We start from the raw sequence: 19,589 nt of genomic DNA, 5'->3' as shown, positions 1-19,589 counted from the left end.
ACTCTACCTAAAAACATATTTCTAACTTTTAAAAGGGTAGGAAGGTGTAATCTGCCACTGGTGGCTCTAGGACTGTTGTTCAGAAACTAGACTCACCGCTAAGGCTGGGTATAGTAGATTTTCAAACAAAAACGTTCATTTTAAGAAAGTTCGTTTGATTTTCTCATCCTTAGTGGGGATGAAATTGACATTTGCTTTAACTGCAGTGACTAGAAAATTCAAAGGAGCAGGATGGAAAATTTTGCTCAAACAAACAAACTTTTAAAGCCCCGTATACACGATCGGACTTTCCTACAGGAAATGTTCAATGTCAGGCTGTTGGTGGTAAGTCCGACCGTGTGTATGCTCCATCAGACACTTGTTGTCGGACTTTCCGCCAACAAATGTTGGATAGCAGGTTCTCAAATTTTCCACAGACAAATGTCTGTTGTCGGATTGTCCGAGCGTGTGTACACAAGTCTGTCGGACAAAAGTCCAAAGTACAAACACGCATGCTCGGAAGCAGAAGCGGTCAGTCTTGTAAACTAGCATTCGTAATGGAGAATTAACATTCGTGACGTGGCAAATTATGAAATCTCCAAATGCAGCGCACAATTCTCTTCTTCTTTAAGACCCCTATCACACTGGGGCGCTTTGCAGGCGCTACGGAGCTAAAAATAGCGCCTGCAAAGCACCTCCAAAGAGCCGCTGCTGTGTCTCCCGTGTGAAAGCCCTGAGGGCTATCACACGGAGCGGTGCGCTGGCAGGACGATAAAAAAAGTCCTGCTAGCAGCATCTTTGGAGCGGTGAAGGAGCGATGTATACACCGCTCCTAAACCGCTCCTGCCCATTGAAATAAATGGGGCAGTGCGGCTATACCACCGGCCTAGCTTTTCAGTGGTTTTAACCCTTTCTCAACCGCTAATACAACGGTAAAGCAGCGCTAAAAATAGCGCTGTTTTAACGCCGACGCCGCCCCCGCCCCAGTGTGAAAGGGGCCTTATGGGATAATAATGAAGCTGCTTTGCTGATGATACTGATTGAGTTATTGCAAAGGAATTTTCAAAGGCTTTTTTTTTCTAGTGATATCAAGAATAATATTATTATGTTTTTTTTTTGTTTTTTTTTATTTGGGCAAGTTACCACAACACCATTATCCCGTAGTTTTTAAGATCAAAGATACAACTATGTTGGTGTCCCTTGTCAATTTTACATTGTGTTTTTTTAAATGTAACTGCCTACTTCCAAACTGTCAAACTCCAAGGCCAATAATAAATAACACGTTATCTCCTCCGATTCCACAACATGGCTGGTTGACGAACAGTCGTTCAGAAACTAACTGAAAAGTGTTAAATGAAAAACGCAAAAAGAAAAGTGCGAATCAACACTCACTAACGAACACGAAATTAGCAGAAGGATTCCAAAGGTTGGCGCTAAAGAGCTGAAAAACCACGTCACTACATTCGTAATTGTTGGCCAATAATCGTGTGGCCGTGTGTATGCAAGACAGGTTTGGGCCAACGCCCTTCGGACAAAAATCCAAGGTTTTGTTGGCCAACAATCCGATCCTGTGTACGAGGCATAACACTCCAAAATTGAAATTGAAAAGCAAATGAAAATGATTGAAGTACTTTGGAATTACATTTATCAAGCCATCGAATGTACTGAGAATATTCAAATGAATTTTCATTTAAAAATCTACTAGTGTATACCCAGCTTTACTGAGCTACTTTCTAGAACAAGCATGAAACCATTAAAGCGGAATGTGTTATATTTTACATATATTTTCTTTATTATATTCAGGAATTAAAAAATGAAAATTCTAAGTATATTTTAGTCAAGAAAATATGAAATCTGGCATATGAATTTGATGTAGTCTTTTATCCACGCAGCAGGTGGCTATCCCTTATCGGACAGCTCAGTGTGACGTTTCAGAGATCCTGTCTGAATGGAGATCATTACTGCTGTGTGTCTCTTAGCTAATCTATAGTTTTCATTTAAATGGGAACTAAACCCTCCTTATCCTTTACAGCCAAGGAAGCTGCCATCTTAGCCTTTTTTGATCTGCCATTGCCATTGTGCTGCACATGATCAGTTATGACACCAGCCAATTGATGGCTGGACAGTTTAAAGGAAAGACAGCCTGCAAACCCCTATAAAGTTGTGGGGAAGAGGCCCATTCAGAATGAGGATAAGGTGCTTTGCTGGGGGGGGGGGGTCCTCTCACATTGAGGGCATATGGCCTGGTATGGTTCAGGAGGAAGGTGGGGGCACGCAAGTTTCCTGGGCTGCCAGGCTGCATGTTTGGATACATATCTGGTATGGATTTTGGGGGGCCTCATTGCATTTTTTTTGTTTATTTGGTGTGGGTCCCCCTTAAAACCCACAATGTTTATTTTTTATTTTTATGATGGGCTTCTTTGTTTACATTCTGTTGTCAGCTGGGAATCCCCGGCTAACATCAGGGATGGGTCACAGGCTTTTTTGGTGCGTTTTTTGGTGCTTTTTTTGGCTATGAGGCCAAAATTGTGCAGCAACCGCACTAAAGTAAAACCAGCACCTTTTCCGAAAATGCACTGTGCTGCATTGATGTGAACGGGCACCCTAGAGAGTAAAGTTACATCGTAACTCACACTAGTGTGAACCTGGCCTTATTGATGAGTAATTGATAGGTTTAGTTCGAATTAAAGAAGAATCAGGATTTCTGATCTTGAGCTTGGTATCTTACAAGCCAAGGTAAAAACCAAAACTTGGGAAAATGGGACTCCAACATATCTTTTTATCATAATTTGTTTCATATACATTAATTCAAAACATAACATATTCCCAATACAATATAAATACACAAAGTTTGTAAATCATCAAGAAGTCACTTTAGCTGTTTGCGTTCTTGTTCAAGTGGGAATTTTGTGGCAAATCATACAGTGCCTGCCCATGCTGCAGAAACTTCTAAAAGCCCATTCACCCAGGAGGTGCCCAGTAAAATGCACATAAGATATACCTATTGGTGTGGATTGTGCATTCGCGCTGCAATGTGTTGTACATTGCAGTGCTTGCTTATTTTCTTTAAAACTTTAGTAAGTGTAGGAAATGAATCTCTATGTATGGTAACGCAGTGTAATGCATTATATCAGGTTGGAACGACCTGTACGGAAATGCAACGTATTCTACTTTTTTCTAGCACATACCAATGCAGCGTGTTGGTGTCAACTGAAGCAATGGGGGTTATTTACTAAAGGCAAATCCACTTTGCACTACAAGTGCAAACTACAAATGCAAAGTGCACCTGAAATTGCACTTGGAAGTGCAGTCGCTGTAGATCCGAGGGGGACATGCAAGGAAAATAAAAAAACAGCATTTTAGCTTGCACATGATTGGATGATAAAATCAGCAGAGCTTCCCCTCATTTCAGATCTACCCCTCAGATTAACAGCGACTGCACTTCCAAGTGCACTTTGCACTAGCAGTTTGCACTTGTAGTGCAAAGTGGATTTGCCTTTCGTAAATAACCCCCAGTAAGACAAAAGACAAATTGCCCTGCCTATGTGTTGGGACTGCATTGGGCAACGCTACCCAGCACAGTCGTATGGGGTCGGTGTGAGCCCCAATGTGGGTCAAACTTTGCACCATTCAAGGCAAAGAAACTGTTTTGCTTCAATCCAGCAGTATCTACAGTATTTACCTTTCCTTCTCCCCCCTGCTGCTCTGGTCAGTGCCAAGAGCTGAAGGAGAAAATGGTACTTTGTTGTATGGAGGTGTATTTGAATCCCTAGGCCTCATGTACACAGGGAGTTTTCTCCTCTGAATACCAGAACTCCTGGCAGGAGAAAAGCTGCTTAAAAAACACGCAAAAAGCGTATTGCACACATATTTAGGCACCTCAAGTATTTTAGGCTTCATGTACACGGAACGTTTTTACAACCTCTCCTGAACGATTTAACTTGAAAGATAGTAACCCACGTTTAAAACGTCCGTTTTGGAGCGTTAACATGCCACGTTTAGCCGCGTTTTGCGTTTACAAGCGTTTTAAAAAATAAATAAATAGCCAAAAATGAAAAAACGCCTGTAAACAAAACGCTGCTAAACGCGTGTTACCATGTTTAGAAGCGTTTGGAGCTTGAAATGCCTGTAAACTCAGCTTCTGAATGCATTTTTTTTGCGGTCCAAAAAATGCCTCTAAACTCAACAGCCTAGAAACTACTGTAAACGACCCTGTGTACATGTACTAAGATAACATAGAGGAGAGTTCAGGGGCAGTTGAAAAAAAACTTCCAACTGCTCCTAAACCTCTGTTTACCAGCAGCATTGGAATGCACTGGACACTGGAATGCATTAACACTCAAATGCATCTAAACACATATATCGTTCAGACGCAGTCACACGCATTTAGGGGCATTCGCATTTTTTCTGCTCTATTCCTGAATGTGCTTTTGACTTTTTTCAGCCCGTAAACGCTTCTCTTCTAATACTCCTGTAAACACCTATGTGGAAGAACAAAGAGGGGTTGATTTACTAAAACTGGAGAGTGCATAATTTGGTGCAGGTCTGCACAGAAACCAATCAGCTTGCAGTTTTTTTTGGCAAAGCTTAATTGAACTGAATTGATTGGCTACCATACACAGCTGCACCAGATTTTACACTCTCTAGTTTTAGTAAATCTGTTTTTTTTTTAAGCCCAGCGGACCTTACATGTGACATGATTTGGCCATTCAGTGCTTTCGCTCAAGATGTCTATAACTTTGTCCAGCAACTCACAGCTTATACAGGGGTTATTATACAGCAGCAGTATGGAGTAGTGGGGGAACAAATGAAACATTAGTATGTGTTGGAAAGGAGGAGCATTAAAGGGAACCTGTTGCTTTTCCTTGCATTGGCAAAGCCCAGGATCACTTTAAGACAAACTGTGTAATGTGGAAATCACAGTAAGAAGCTAGGTTCACACCTAAGGACCTCAGTGAACCACATTTGCACAGGCACTGCAGCTGATTCATGTGATTTGGCTGTTGTGCCTGCGTTTCATGCAGGAAAAACAATCCTGCTCCTTTTTTAAAGTGGTTGGTTTTTAACCTTTCGCATTCTATGCAGCAAGGGAAAAAACCTTCTGCATGCAGCTTCCCCCCTAAATACATACCTGAGCCCAATCTCAATCCAGTAGTCTGCATGAGAGCCAAGGCTCTCTCGGCTCCCTACTTCCTCATTGGCTCAGTTACAACAGCAGGAGCCATTGGCTCCCTCTACTGTCAATCAAAGCCAGTAACTAGGCAGTGGGGGAAGAGGGGGGTGGGGCTAAGTCTTGCTTTGTGTGTCTTATGGCCACACAGAGCCCAGCTCGCACGGTAGCGAGCTCGCACGAGTGACTCCATAGCAAACGGCTTGCTATTGGGGCACTCGGTGGGGGGGTGGAGACCGGAACACCTGCGGGGGACCCCAGAAGAGGAAGATCAGGGCTGCTCTGTGCAAAACCACAGGTGAATATAACATGCTTGTTATTTTAATAAAAAAAACAAGCTTTACGATCACTGTAAAATGTAACTTGAGGGGAATCGCATACTGTTCTTGCACCATGCAATTTCCTGCAACTGAATACATGCTGCCTTTTCAGATGTGTGGGGATGCCATTAAGAATGAATGGTAGCCCCATGTGTCTGCAAAGGAGCAGCGTGGTTTGGGTGCGAGTGGTTATGGAAGCTGGAACAGGTGCCATTTACATGCTGTCCCACATCTGCAACCACCCACACAAGTGTGAACCTAGCCTTATGCCCCGTCGGACTTTCCAACAACAAAACCGTGGATTTTTGTTCGAAGGATGTTGGCTCCAACTTGTCTTGTATACACACGGTCACAGAAACAACAATTACAAACGTAGTGACGTACAAGACATACGTGATATCTCCATTACGAACGCTAGTTTTACAAGATCGAGCGCTACCAGCTCGTACTTGAATGAACATGCGTGGACTTTTGTCCAATGGACTTGTGTACACACGGTCGGAAAGTCCGACAACAAGCATTTGTTGGCGGAAAATTTGAGAACCTGCTAGCCAACATTTGCTGGCAGAAAGTCCGACAACAAATGTTCGATGGAGCATACACACGGTCAGACTTTCCGCCAACAAGCTCACATCCAACATTTGTTGGTGGAAAATCCCGGCATTAGTCTAGCCATAGATGGATCAAATCTTGGCCGGTTCAGCAGGGACCGGCTGAGATTCGATCCATCTATGGGCAGGCTAATAGTACTGAAGTCAATCCATCGATCGACTTCAGTACAACCAGCCTGTCGGATTTTTTGCATGTGATCACTGCCGTGGGTTATAGCCGCCAGCATTGACCATTGTGTTCAATAATGCTACAGTATATTTTCTGTCCTGGTGGAAGGAAACATCATTTGCATAATCTATGGGCTCCTTTAGTGTATATAGTATCTCACAAAAGTGAGTACACCCCTCACATTTTTGTAAATATTTTATTATATCTTTTCATGTGACAACACTGAAGAAATGACACTTTGCTACAATTTAAAGTAGTGAGTGTACAGCTTGTATAACAGTGTAAATTTACTGTCCCCTCAAAATAACTCAACACAGCCATTAATGTCTAAACCACTGGCAATAAAAGTGAGTAATTAGCCATTTTCCCTCCCCTATTACTCATGTGACTCGTTAGTGTTACAAGGTCTCAGGTGTGAATGGGGAGCAGGTGTGTTAAATTTGGTGTTATCGCTCTCACTCTCTCATATTGGTCACTGGAAGTTCAACATGGCACCTCATGGCAAAGAACTCTCTGAGGATCTGAAAAAAAATAGTTGCTCTACATAAAGATTGCCTAGGCTATAACAGTGGTTTAACAGGTTCCACTCAGAACAGGCCTCGCCATGGTTGACCAAAGAAGTTGAGTGCACGTCCTCAGTGTCATATCCAGAGGTTGTCTTTGGAAAATAGACGTATGAGTGCTGCCAGCATTGCCGCAGAGATTGAAGGGGTGGGGGGTCAGCCTGTCAGTGCTCAGACCATACGCCACACACTGCATCACATTGGTCTGCATGGCTGTAGTCCCAGAAGGAAACCTCTTCTAAAGATGATGCACAAGAAAGCCTGCAAACAGTTTGCTGAAGACAAGCAGACTAAAGACATGGATTACTGGAACCATGTCCTGTGGTCTGATGAGAACACGATAAACTTATTTGGTTCAGATGGTGTCAAGCGTGTGTGGCGGCAACCAGGTGAAGAGTACAAAGACAAGTGTGTCTTTCCTACAGTCAAGCATTGTGGTGGGAGTGTCATAGGCTGGGGCTGCATGAGTGCTGCCAGGACTGGGGAACTACAGTTCATTGAGGGAACCATGAATGCCAACATGTGCTGTGACATACTGAAGCAGAGCATGATCCCCTCTCTTCAGACACTGGGCAGCAGGGCAGTATTCCAACATGATAATGACCCCAAACACACCTCCAAGACGACCACTGCCTTGCTAAAGAAGCTGAGGGTAAAGTTGATGGACTGGCCAAGCATATCTCCAGACCTAAACCCTATTGAGAATCTGTGGGGCATTCTCAAACAGAAGGTGAAGGAGCGCAAGGTCTCTAACATCCACCAGCTCCGTGATGTCGTCATGGAGGAGTGGAAGAGGACTCCAGTGGCAACCTGTGAAGCTCTGGCAAACTTCATGCCCGAGAGGGTTAAGGCAGTGCTGGAAAATAATGGTGGCCACACAAAATATTGACACTTTGGGCCCAATTTGGACATTTTTACTTAGGGGTGTACTCGCTTTTGTTGCTAGCAGTTTAGACATTAACCACTTAAGTCCCGGAAGGATTTACCCACTTCCTGACCTGGCCATTTTTTGCGATAAGGCACTGCGTTGCTTTAACTGACATTTGCAAGTTCGTGTGACGTTGTACCCAAATTAAATTGATGTCCTTTTTTTCCCACAAATAGAGATTTCTTTTGGCGGTTTTTGATCACCTCTGCTTTTTATTTTTTTTGCGATATAAACAAAAAAAGAGCGATAATTTTGAAAAAAAACAATATTTTTTACTTTTTTCGCTATAATAAATATCCCCAAAAAATAAATAAATAAATAAATAATTTCTTCATCAGTTTATGCCAATATGTATTCTTCTACATATTTTTGGTTAAAAAAAATCGCAATAAGCGTATATTGATTGGTTTGCGCAAAAGCTATAGAGTCTACAAAATAGGGGATATATTTATGGAATTTTTAATATTATTATTTTTTTTAATAGTAATGGCGATGATCAGTGATTTTTAGCAGGACTGCGACATTGCGGCGGACAGATCGGACACTTTTGACACTTTTTTGGGACCACTGACATTTATACAGCGATCAGAGCTAAAAATAGTCACTGATTACTGTATAAATGTCACTGGCAGGGAAGTAATTAACACTAGGGGCGATCAAGGGGTTAAGTGTTCCCTGGGAGGTGTTTCTAACTGTGGGGGGAGGGGACTGACTGGGAGTAGAGAGAGATTGCCGTTCCTGATTACTAGGAACAGCAGATCTCTCTCTACTTCCCTGACAGAACGGGTTTACATTGACAGATCCCCGTTCTGGCTCTTTGAGGAGCGATCGCGGGTGGCCAGCGGAAATTGCGGTCGCCGGCCACGCGCATCAGCTCCTGCATCGCGCGTGTGCCCCCTATAGTTCTTAAAGCGGCCGACATGCACCTACGGCGATTTGCGCAGCCGTGCCAACCTGCCTCAATATGGCAGCGGCTGGTCGGCAAGCAGTTAATGGCTGTGTGTTATTAGTTATTTTGAGGGGACAGCAAATTTACACTGTTATACAAGCTGTACACTCACTACTGTACATTGTAGCAAACTCTCATTTCTTCAGTGTTGTCACATGAAAAGATACAATAAAATATTTACAAAAATGTGAGGGGTGTACTCACTTTTGTGAGATACTGTAGATCGCACTGTTAGCTCATAAACATGAACAATCGTTTCACTTGCCTAGTTGAAATAACACAGTGAACTGTTTCATGACTCTGCTGTCTGTCATTAGGTTTACCACTAGATCTAAATTACAGATCATTTTGCAGCATGCTGCCATTACACTACAAACAACTCAAATTAGAAACATTATAGGATTTGTGTTGTCTGTTCACAGCCATAGCATAAATCTTTTAACAAAGCATCTGTTTATTATAATGAAATTCTGGTATATGTGATCACAGTGATGGAGTGCTAACACTTAGCAGTATGTGAAATATCCAATCTGAAGATGGTTAGCCATTCTTTAAAATAAAGTGGAACTCCAGGCAAACAGCTATAAGTCCATATTTACTGTTTTACCTGGCAAAGCATTTGTAATTCCGTCCAGCCATTATGATCCTTGCCGTACTGTATGAACAGGCAAACCTATTCCACAGCTCAGTTTTGCAACTTTCTATGCCACCTCACCTCTCCCCTTCAACAAGAACCTGCACAGCGGTAAAACCCAAAGGCCTTATTCAGGCTGGGACCGCAAAGCAAGATAATGCACTGTGGATGTGTGTTGCAATCACTGGCAGCTGGTGCTCAAAATTTTTTGGGGGGGCGCAAACAAACTGAAAAATACTGAACCCCTGAATCAATTGCAGCCTCACTGTGCCCATCAAATGCAGCCATTGTGCCCATCAAATGCAGCCACTGTGCCCATCAATTGCAGCCATTATGCCCATCAAACACAGCCATTGTGCCCATCATATGCAGCCACCTGTGCCCATCATATGCAGCCATTTGTGCCCATCATTTGCAGCCACTTATGCCCATCATATGCAGCCACTTATGCCCATCATATGCAGCCACTTGTGTTCATCAAATGCAGCCACTTGTGCCCATCAAATGCAGCCACTTGTGCACAATATATGCAGCCACTTGTGCCCATCATATGCAGCCACTTATGCCCATCATATGCAGCCACTTGTGCCCATCAAATGCAGCCACTTGTGCACAATATATGCAGCCACTTGTGCCCATCATATGCAGCCACTGTGCCTACCGACCCCCCTACTTGTGGTGCTCGCGGCTCTGGCAGCGTGGCTCCAACAGAGGGTACCTACCGCAGCAGCTCCTCTCCAATGCACCAGAGCGGCGCCGACCTCCACTCCAGCGTGTCTCCTCCGCTCCTCTTCCTAAGCGCCAGGCATCCAATAGGGTGGCCTGGCTGTTTGGCCAATCAGGAAGTGTAAAAATAGCGTAAATGAATTTGCTATGGTCACACAATTGGGTGGAATCAGGGTGCACTTTCTGCGCCCTGAGCCCACCCTATTTTGAAGCCTATTAGAGCCTCTGGCTCTAATCAGATGCTTCAAAAAGTACCACCCCCTCCCACCCCTGCCATATGAATCCATGCATCCGGGGGGGGGGGCAGTGCCCATAGTGCATGGGCCGCCACTGGTTGCAATGCAAGGTCAGTTGCACCCCCACATACATCTACAGTGTGCTGCAATACACGTACCGTAAAGTGCAAAACAACATACTGTACGGGTTAAAAAAAAAAATGCTGTAGGACCTATTTTTGGGTGCAGCACAATGCATTAAAAGGAGTATTGCCAAAGCTATTTTGGCTGTACTTCCCCTAACGATCACAGTAATGCAGTTCGTTCTGCACTCCTGTGACCTGTTTTCAGCTGATGTCACAGAGCCGGTCTGTCGGTCTGAAGCCTGCTGTCAGCTGATGTCACAGAGCCGGTCCAGGCTCTGGAAAGATCCCGACCATGTGGTCGGGATCCACTCAGAAGCCTGGATTGGCACTTGGCTCATCCTCTCAGCCATACACTGAAAGCCTGGAGGAGCAGAGAGCAGCTGACTACCAGTCACGGCTCTCTGCTCAGAGCGGAGGGGAGAACTGAGTAATATTTGATCACTCAGTTCTCACTACACAGCTGACGGGGGACAGATGCAGCATCAAATTGATGCTGCATTCATCAAGGCAAATATAAATGTATTTTTTTCAGAAAGCCATACTTGTCTTTTAAAGCACCTAGACCTAAAGCAACTAATTTTGTAAAATAACAAGCTTCTGCTCAGCCTATCAGTGTCCGGATAAATGTAAGGTCATGACCAAGTTGATTGATTATCTGCTTTGTTCAGTCAAAGAACAGAGTCAGGGGGGCTGATTCCATTAAGCTTTTCGCTATAGGCTTGGACAAAAAGTGCCACACTATTGAATTACTCATGATTATTCATTATTAAAAGATTAAAATGATTAAGATATTTTGATGTTGCATTTTAAGTGCAAGATGTGCTACTGTAAATGAAGACAAAACCATCATCTTCAAATATAGAATACATGGCAGGTCCAATACAGATAATCCCTGGATTTATAAAGACCGGCGCAGACAGATTTTGCAAAAGTATTTCTTATGTTTTCTAAAAGTGCTGCAGCATGTGCCAAATTCATATATCGAGTATAAGCCGAGGCACCTAATTTTACCACAAAAAAATGGAAAAACTTATCGACTCGAGTATAAGCCTAGGAAAATGCAGCAGCTACTGGGTAAACAATGCCCATCTGCAGCCTCACTGTGCCCATTTGCAGCCTCACTGTGCCCATCTGCAGCCTCACTGAGCCCATCTGCAGCCTCACTGAGCCCATCTGCAGCCTCACTGAGCCCATCTGCAGCCTCACTGTGCGCATTTGCAGCCTCACTGTGCCCATTTGCAGCCTCATTGTGCCCATCTGCAGCCGTACATTTGATTATTAAAACAGAGGGTGTCTCCCGCTGTGTTATGCAGTCTGTTCGACGGCCGTCCATTGTAACAAAGCCCCGCCTCCTCCTCGTCCCGCCTCTCGAGTGAGGCTGCACTATCACTCGAGACCCTCACTCGAGTAAAAGCTGAGGGGGGTTTTTCAGCCTAAAAAATGGGCTGAAAAACTCGGCTTATACTCGAGTATATACGGTACCTATGTAGAACTTGTACTTGAATTTGGCATATGCTGCACCACTTTTAGAAAACATGAGAGACACTTTTGCAAAATCTGTCTGCGCCAGCTCCTGTATCTCTGTATGCCAAAAGAGAGTTGGTCTTAATTAGCTCTACTTTTATAGGATACGCACTGTTGGTATGTTATTTTTATTTTGGCGCATTCATTGCACCACAATGTAAAAGCGGCACATTATAAAACTACCTAAATTTGGTGTCTGGTCTCTGTCAGAACCAAAAGTGTTGCGAATGCTTCATGAATTTGGAGCAATACATTAACAAGAAGAAAGCCACCAGAAAAGTGGCGCAGCTTTTTTCAATTTCCTCTGATAGCTCTGCACGTTGGCCCTCCGTAGTCCACATTTATCACAGTCAGCACATTGTGGCTTGGTACATGATAGAACAGTAAATGGCATCATAACACAGTACATACAGTAAGCATGTGAATTACAAAGGAATGCTTTCGGTATCTTGGGAATATTAGGGCCCTCTGTGATGACATGCCCCAAGCTACTTTTGGTTATTTCCCACTTCACTTACAGTGAAAACAGCTGCCGGCAGCTGCTACTTGTTTTCTTTCTTTTGCATGAACACATTCACAGCAGCCACGCAACATAATAAGAGTAGATATTGTAGAAATGTATCAAGGAAGCAAATAAGAGTTATTCGTATATTTATCAAAAGGCCTTTTCGTAAAGCTTGTTTTCATGGTCAGGCTGCACGCCTTATATACAGAGACCCCGCCGGTGTGCCTATTTACATATGCCAAAGCAACTGTTCATTACCAGTGACTTGCTGCTACTGTATGTCACACAAATTTTACAATAAGCCCCCTGTGGATAAACTGAAATTATGATTGATGTGACAAATGCCCTTACAGCAACAGGTTTCTTGGAAAATCCAAAGCACTTCTGGAAATTGGTCGAAGATAACGAGTTAAGTGTGTTATGTGTATTAATGAGTTTGTCTGGACTGATTCAATAAAGTGCTGCTAAAATTCACACTAGTCCTACAGTCTAATGATGGAGCAACTGGCAGTCAGTCCCCAGGACAAACACTGCACTGTACAAATAAGCTTTATTCACACACAACTGAAAATTACCCCCCAGGTTCAGATCTATTTATTATCTTCTTAAGAAACAGAAGAAACCTTCATAACTGGCCAAAGGTCTGTGTCTGACCATTCCAATAGGAACAATCAGACCTTTGCAAACTACAGTACATCTAAATCCAAATCTTTGTTTAGTATTGGATAGAGTTGGAAGGGGTAAAACTTCTGTTGGGTTTAAACTGCTGTCTGTGTCCGCAATGGGGAGAATCACCCTCTATTTGTATCTTGGTGACCATCATCAAGTGTGGAAAATCCCAAAATTTGAGTTGAACCAGAATAGAATAAGAGAGGAAATCTTCCAGATTCCAGACTTGTTCTGGTTACAACTGGGAATGATACAATTTCCCTGATTTTGGAGAGATTGTCTCAATGCTCCCCAGTGGTACACAGAGGGCAAAAATATCTGACAGGGGTTTTAACTAGGGTTGTCCCGATACCGATACTAGTATCGGTATCGGCACCGATACCAAGCATTTGCCCGAGTACTTGTACTCGGGCAAATGCTCCCGATGCTTCCCTCGATACCTAGACTGTCAGCTGTGATCAGCGCGTGGGGGAGTTACAAGCTTCTCCCCCCGCGCTTTCAGCTGCTTTAGTGACATACAGCGGTGATCGGTGCTTGTAATTCCCCCACACGCGATCACCGCTGACTGTCACTGCATCCCCCTTAGTCCCCCTCCGCTGTCCTGCTCCGCTGCATTGTCCCCCTCCGTTCCAATGTCCCCCTCCGCTGTCCTGCTCCGCTGCATTGTCCCCCTCTGTTCCAATGTCCCCCTCCGCTGTATTGTCCCCCTCCGCTGTCCTCCTCCGCTGTATTGTCCCCCTCCGCTGTCCTCCTCCGCTGTATTGTCCCCCTCCGCTGTCCTCCTCCGCTGTATTGTCCCCCTCCGCTGTCCTCCTCCGCTGTATTGTCCCCCTCCGCTCCAATGTCCTCCTCCGATGTATTGTCCCCCTCCGCTCCAATGTCCTCCTCCGCTGTATTGTCCCCCTCCGCTCCAATGTCCTCCTCCGCTGTATTGTCCCCCTCCGCTCCAATGTCCTCCTCCGCTGTATTGTCCCCCTCCGCTGTCCTCTTTCTTTGCTCTGTCCCCCTCCGCTGTCCCCCTCCGTTCCGGCGTTCTGCTGTCTCTCTCCGCTGTGTGTGTATGGACAGAGTCAGCTGACTCTGTCCATTCACATAACTGAAACATTGTAATCTCCTGTGATTACGATGTGTCAGTTTATGAATGGAGAGGAGCCGCTGTCTTCTCTCCATTCATTGTCAGTGCAGCTGAGGCTGCAGAGAAAGAGACTGGGGAATCTCTATCCTCGGTCTCTTTCTCTGTCTCAAGGGGGAGATATCAGAGGTCTGTTAAGACCCCTGATATCTCACCAAAGCCCCCCAACAGGGCTAATTAAAAAAAAAAAAAACACACACACCTAGTGCAATAAAGAATAAAAAAAAAATTGTAAAAAATAATAAATGTAAATGAAAAAAAAAAAATAAAAAAAAAAAAAAACACACACACACACACACACACACAGGCACCGTTCACTCCCCCCCCCCCCCCTAAAAAAAAAAAAAAAAAAAAAAAACACTGTCACGTGACATTAAAAAAAAGTATCGGTAATCGGTATCAGCGAGTACTTGAAAAAAGTATCGGTACTTGTACTCGGTCCTAAAAAAGTGGTATCGGGACAACCCTAGTTTTAACTATTCCCTACTCTATCCAAAACTGTATGTACAGGATATATTTGCTCAGTCATATCTAGTTCTTTGTGATTCCATGGGCTTGCCCCTTGGGCGCCATGTCTGACAAGCATGAAAGCCCATTTCCATTGAAATTTCTACAATGAAAATTGCCAGGTCTTTCTTGAACTGTTCCCAATTGGTCAGGTTGAGTACCATCATGTAGAATGTGAAAACACATGGGCATTGCCATTTTGTACACATACACACACTAGGGCCAATTTAGAAGGGAGCCAAATAACCTACCATTATGTCTTTGGAGTGTAAGAAAAAAAAATAAGAATATCCAGAGGAAATCCACACAAACACAGAGGGAATAGGCAAACCCCATGCACATAGCTTTCTGGGTAAAATGTCAACTAAGGAATTTCAAAGAACCACTAGTGCCACCCTTATCCAGAGTTTAAATTTAAAGTTTAAATTTAATTTAAATTAAAGCTAGGATTTCCATTACATAAAAGCTAGAACAGGAGTTTTAATTCTTCCCCACAGCATCCAAACCTAAAAAAAAAGAAAAAAAAAAAAAAGAGTTTTGCCTCTACACACTTTAAATAATGATTTTCAAGTAAAGCGTCATTGTAATAGTAAGCTACAACAGAAAAAAAAAAAACTTCTGTTCTTTCTACCACTTATATTTTGTTAAAATGTGAAATGGTTAATGGTTTTGAATGTTTGACAACTAGTACAAGATCTGAGAACGTCTAGTGCACCTGGGCATTGTAACCAAGATCAAACACAGGAGACACTGCTCATACAACTTCACTACTCTATAGGGGTGAAAAAATGCATTGTTCTCAATGAATGTCACAAGGCTCTCACAACATGAGAAACCACCCAGGTTATACATTCACCAAGATGTTTCTGTAGTAAGCTCATCCAAAGTTACATTGAAACACAGTTGCCAACTGTCCCGTTTTTCCACAGAAAGCCTTGCGATTGTAAAACCCAATGGAGCTTTCAATTTATCATTTCATGCATTCCAGGTACATAAAATAATGATTTGAAGTCTTGCAGTTTGTTTTCTTTGAAAAACAGTTACAGCCTGTGTAAAAAAAAATGTTCTCCCTACTAGTATCCCAAAAAGAAGGACCCTTGCTCTCTGTGTGGAAGCAGCAGTTACTCTGAAGAGGCCCAACTAGAGATGTAAAATTTCCGGAAATTTTGAAAAACTTGGGGAAAAAACGGAAATTTTCGTAAAAATTGAAAAGAATGCTACATTAGCATTTGTTTTGTCTTTTTAAGATTGAAAGTCATTCTGTTACTTTAGGAACATAAAATATGACTATGGACAATTTGACTTGGCATAAAATGATCACAACTAGCATATTAAAAATATAATGAAGCCAAACAATTATCACAAACAGAATTTACTTTTTTATAATATGTATTTGTACCAAAGGGAGCAACAATCTCCAGAACTGCTTACTGGTTTATGTGGAACAGCCAGAAAGCCTCCACAAAACAATTTTCAAAACCAAAAGTAACAATTTTTCATATTTCCTCTCCACAGTATTAAATATAAATAAAAACCCCATTCTCATAAAAAGAATTGAAGATGGGGGAAGTGTTAAGAAAAGAGTGGGACTAAGTTTCAATGGACATTTAATCAGAATAATTTTCTGAGCTGAAATGGTCAGTATCCGTCTCTGCTTCTGCAGCTACTCTTTTTTGTCCATCGTCACAATTAGGAACTTCTAAAAACTTAAGGCGAACACCCTGTCTTAAAATATTTTATTCATCATGTTAAAATAAAATATTCCACATTTTTTTTCTATTTTTCAATTTTTCCAATTTTTTTGGAAAAAAACAGAAACGTTTTTTTTCCCGAAAGTTTCCGTTTTTTTGCGGGCGTTCACATCTCTAGGCCCAACATGCCTTTTGTTGTGTCACAGTTGAGCTCTCTAAACCGGGCGGTCTGCTAATTGCATAGCTACAGCTCTGGCACAACGAGGGGTCTTTTGGACCTTTACAGAGAAACCACTGCTTCCACACTAAGGGCAAGAATGTTTTGCTGCAGCATGATGGCACAGACTTTTCTACTAGGTGATGGCTACTTTCTAAAGAAAACAAAATCTAAAGACTAGGGATCGACCGATTATCGGGAGTTTCGATTATTGACGGCTGATATCAGCATTTTTCAAAAAATTGGTATCGGTCACAAACTAAACCGATATTACCGATATTGGTCTTCACAGGCCATGGCCATCTTTTTGGGGCCCAGAAGAAGTTTCCCTGCATCCAATTCGCATGGTAGGAGATTGTGACCGACTCTCTATGGAGCCAGTTCACATATCTCCGCTGCGGCTCAGGTGCGAATTTCCACAGGGGTCCTGTGCGTCTTTTGGTCCATTTCAGGTCCAAATTGAGCCCAAAAATTTGGGCCTAAATCAGACCTGAAACGGTGAACAGGGACGCACCGGACCCCTGCTGTGAGCCGCATGCGGCAATAGTGTAAACCCAGCCTTAGAGAGTGAGTGCCTTTTGTAGGTACTTACTCTCACTTCCTCATTCTGTGCCTAGGCATCAGCAACACACTAAGGTCTTCACTCTGCTTAGTTCCAAGCCACCCATACATGGATTGAAGCTTAGCCTGTTCAGCAGAGACTGATCAAATTTATAATCATGTAAGGGCACTATGGTTGTACACAAGTTAATCAATTGACTTATGTACAACCAGCCTTTCAGTTTTTCCCCAACGATTAGTGCTGCTGGCTATATAGCCTACAACGCTAATCATTGTGTTTGGCAGGAAAAGCTCACCGCACTCCCCGCAAGCAGAATACAATAGTGGGGGATGGATTGCCCCATCAACACTGACTGTGTTGATGGGAAAATCAAGCAATTTTCTTTCCTTTCACCTGTGGTGAAATTGCATAATCTATGGTCTGCCTTACTGTGAATATGTTCCCTTTCAGTATGTGTGCACTGGAGCAGAGCCAGTGGTACTGTACAAACGATTGCAGGAGTATAATTTTAAGACATATGTAAGTATTTGAACCAGTTGCACTTAAAATAAAGGTAATAAATGTTTAACTAATCCATAATTCAAATATGTTTTTTATAGTTGAGCTTGAATCTTACATCTAAGGACTATCATCTGCAAAAATGTGCATATTGAGTGCGATTTCAGATGCGACTTGAGATGCATGATACTGGAAATCACATTGTTTTTAATGGTACCCATTCACATCAATGCAGCCCAGCATGGAGCGATTTTGGAAAAGGTTCCTGTACTACTTTGGTGAGATTCCAGTGCAATTTTGGCCCCATATAATGATTATTATTATTATACAGAATTTTTATACCACCAACATCGGTATCGGTCACAAACTAGACCGATATTACTGATGATGGTCCCATCGGGCCAAGGCCATCTTTTTGGGGCCCAGAAGCCTGCAGACCCAGTGCGCAGGGGGGCACAGCACACAACATCATTATGCCTCCGTGCACTGGACCTAACTTTCTGAGTCTGACAGGCCTCCCTCGCCTCTCAGACGGACATGCCAGCCTGGCAGCCAGTAGCCAGCCACCCTGCCACAGTAAGGTGCCAGGCCACTGAGGCCAGCCAGCAGCCACCCACCCACAGCAAGATGCCAGGCCACTGAGGCCAGTCAGCCAGCAGCCACCCACCCACAGCAAGGTGCCAGGCCAGCCAGCAGCCACCAACCAACCCACAGCAAGATGTCAACCAGGCCAGCCAGCAGCCACCCACCCACAGCAAGGTGCCATCCAGGTCAACCAGCAGCAACCCACCCACAGCTTGTTCAGTTTATACCAGATTTGTGCATAAAATTGTTTTTATTTTTGAAAAGTGTCCATCAATTACAGCCACTGTGCCCATCAATTGTAATCTCACTGTGCCCATCAATTGCAGCTACTGTGCCCATCAATTGCAATCACTGTGCACATCAATTGTAGCCTCACTCTGCCCATCAATTGTAGCCTCACTCTGCCTATCAATTGCAGCCACTGTGCCCATCAATTGCAGTCACTATGCCCATCAATTGTAGTCACTATGCCCATCAATTGTAGCCACTGTGCACATCAATTGTAGCCTCATTGTGCCCATTATGAGGGGTTCACTTCCCTGTGCTGAGTTCCGGCCAGGCCTGCATACCTGCTCTCCTCTGGGCCAGCCGATCACTACACTTACCCTGCTCCTCCAGCCGCGTGATCCCAGGCAGGCACAGAGACTCGTGTGATGGAGAGAAGCGGGGGAAGTTTGTGCCTGTGCGGAGCGGAGTGGCAGACGGCGGCTGTCAGTGGGAAATGAATAATGAGCATTAGCTTACCCCGTCCAGTCCGGCAGGCCGCGCAGGCTCTCCTTCCAACATCCAAGTGATGAGTGGTGGCAAACCGAAAGTGACGGCACTGCAAAAAGCACCGCCTACCATCCTCTGGACCCGCCAATCAAAAGCAAGCAACCGTAGGAATCAATGTAGAGTGGGGAGTGTTCCAGACGCATGGTTTGTGCCCCGGGGACACTTCAAAGACCGCTCAATTAAGCTTTTCAGCTGCAATCACCTCATTAGAGCAGTCAAGCTTCTCACATGTCAGCTCAGTGACCGGCGTCCGGACACTCTTAAAGGACCACTTTTTTTTTGCGCCTGTGCATCCCCCCCATTGATAGGTCACCACTGAGTGTGAACCTAGTCTAAAAAACTAAATATATAACAAAATATAAAATAAAATAACTGCTAACGAGCTTTTTAAAACATTATTACAGCTCTTTGTTCTGATTTCTTATACATTAAAAAAACTATACTATACATTCCCTTTGTGGTCTAGTCACACTTTGTCTATTGCAGTGCCATTCATTTTCAAGACAACACACCTT

The 19,589-nt window shown here is 43.6% G+C and overlaps 1 protein-coding gene across 2 annotated transcripts in view; it reads right to left on the bottom strand.

The window, feature by feature from the left end:
• MEGF10 (multiple EGF like domains 10) overlaps nucleotides 1-19,589 on the bottom strand; it is a 211,011-nt gene that overhangs the window by 150,802 nt on the left and 40,620 nt on the right. The window lies entirely within an intron of this gene.

The sequence above is a fragment of the Aquarana catesbeiana genome, linkage group LG01 (assembly GCF_042186555.1).
Source record: "Aquarana catesbeiana isolate 2022-GZ linkage group LG01, ASM4218655v1, whole genome shotgun sequence".
NCBI classification, from domain to species: domain Eukaryota; kingdom Metazoa; phylum Chordata; class Amphibia; order Anura; family Ranidae; genus Aquarana; species Aquarana catesbeiana.
The sequence above is the reverse complement of the archived record's forward strand: the minus strand, read 5'-3'. Positions and strand labels throughout refer to the sequence as shown.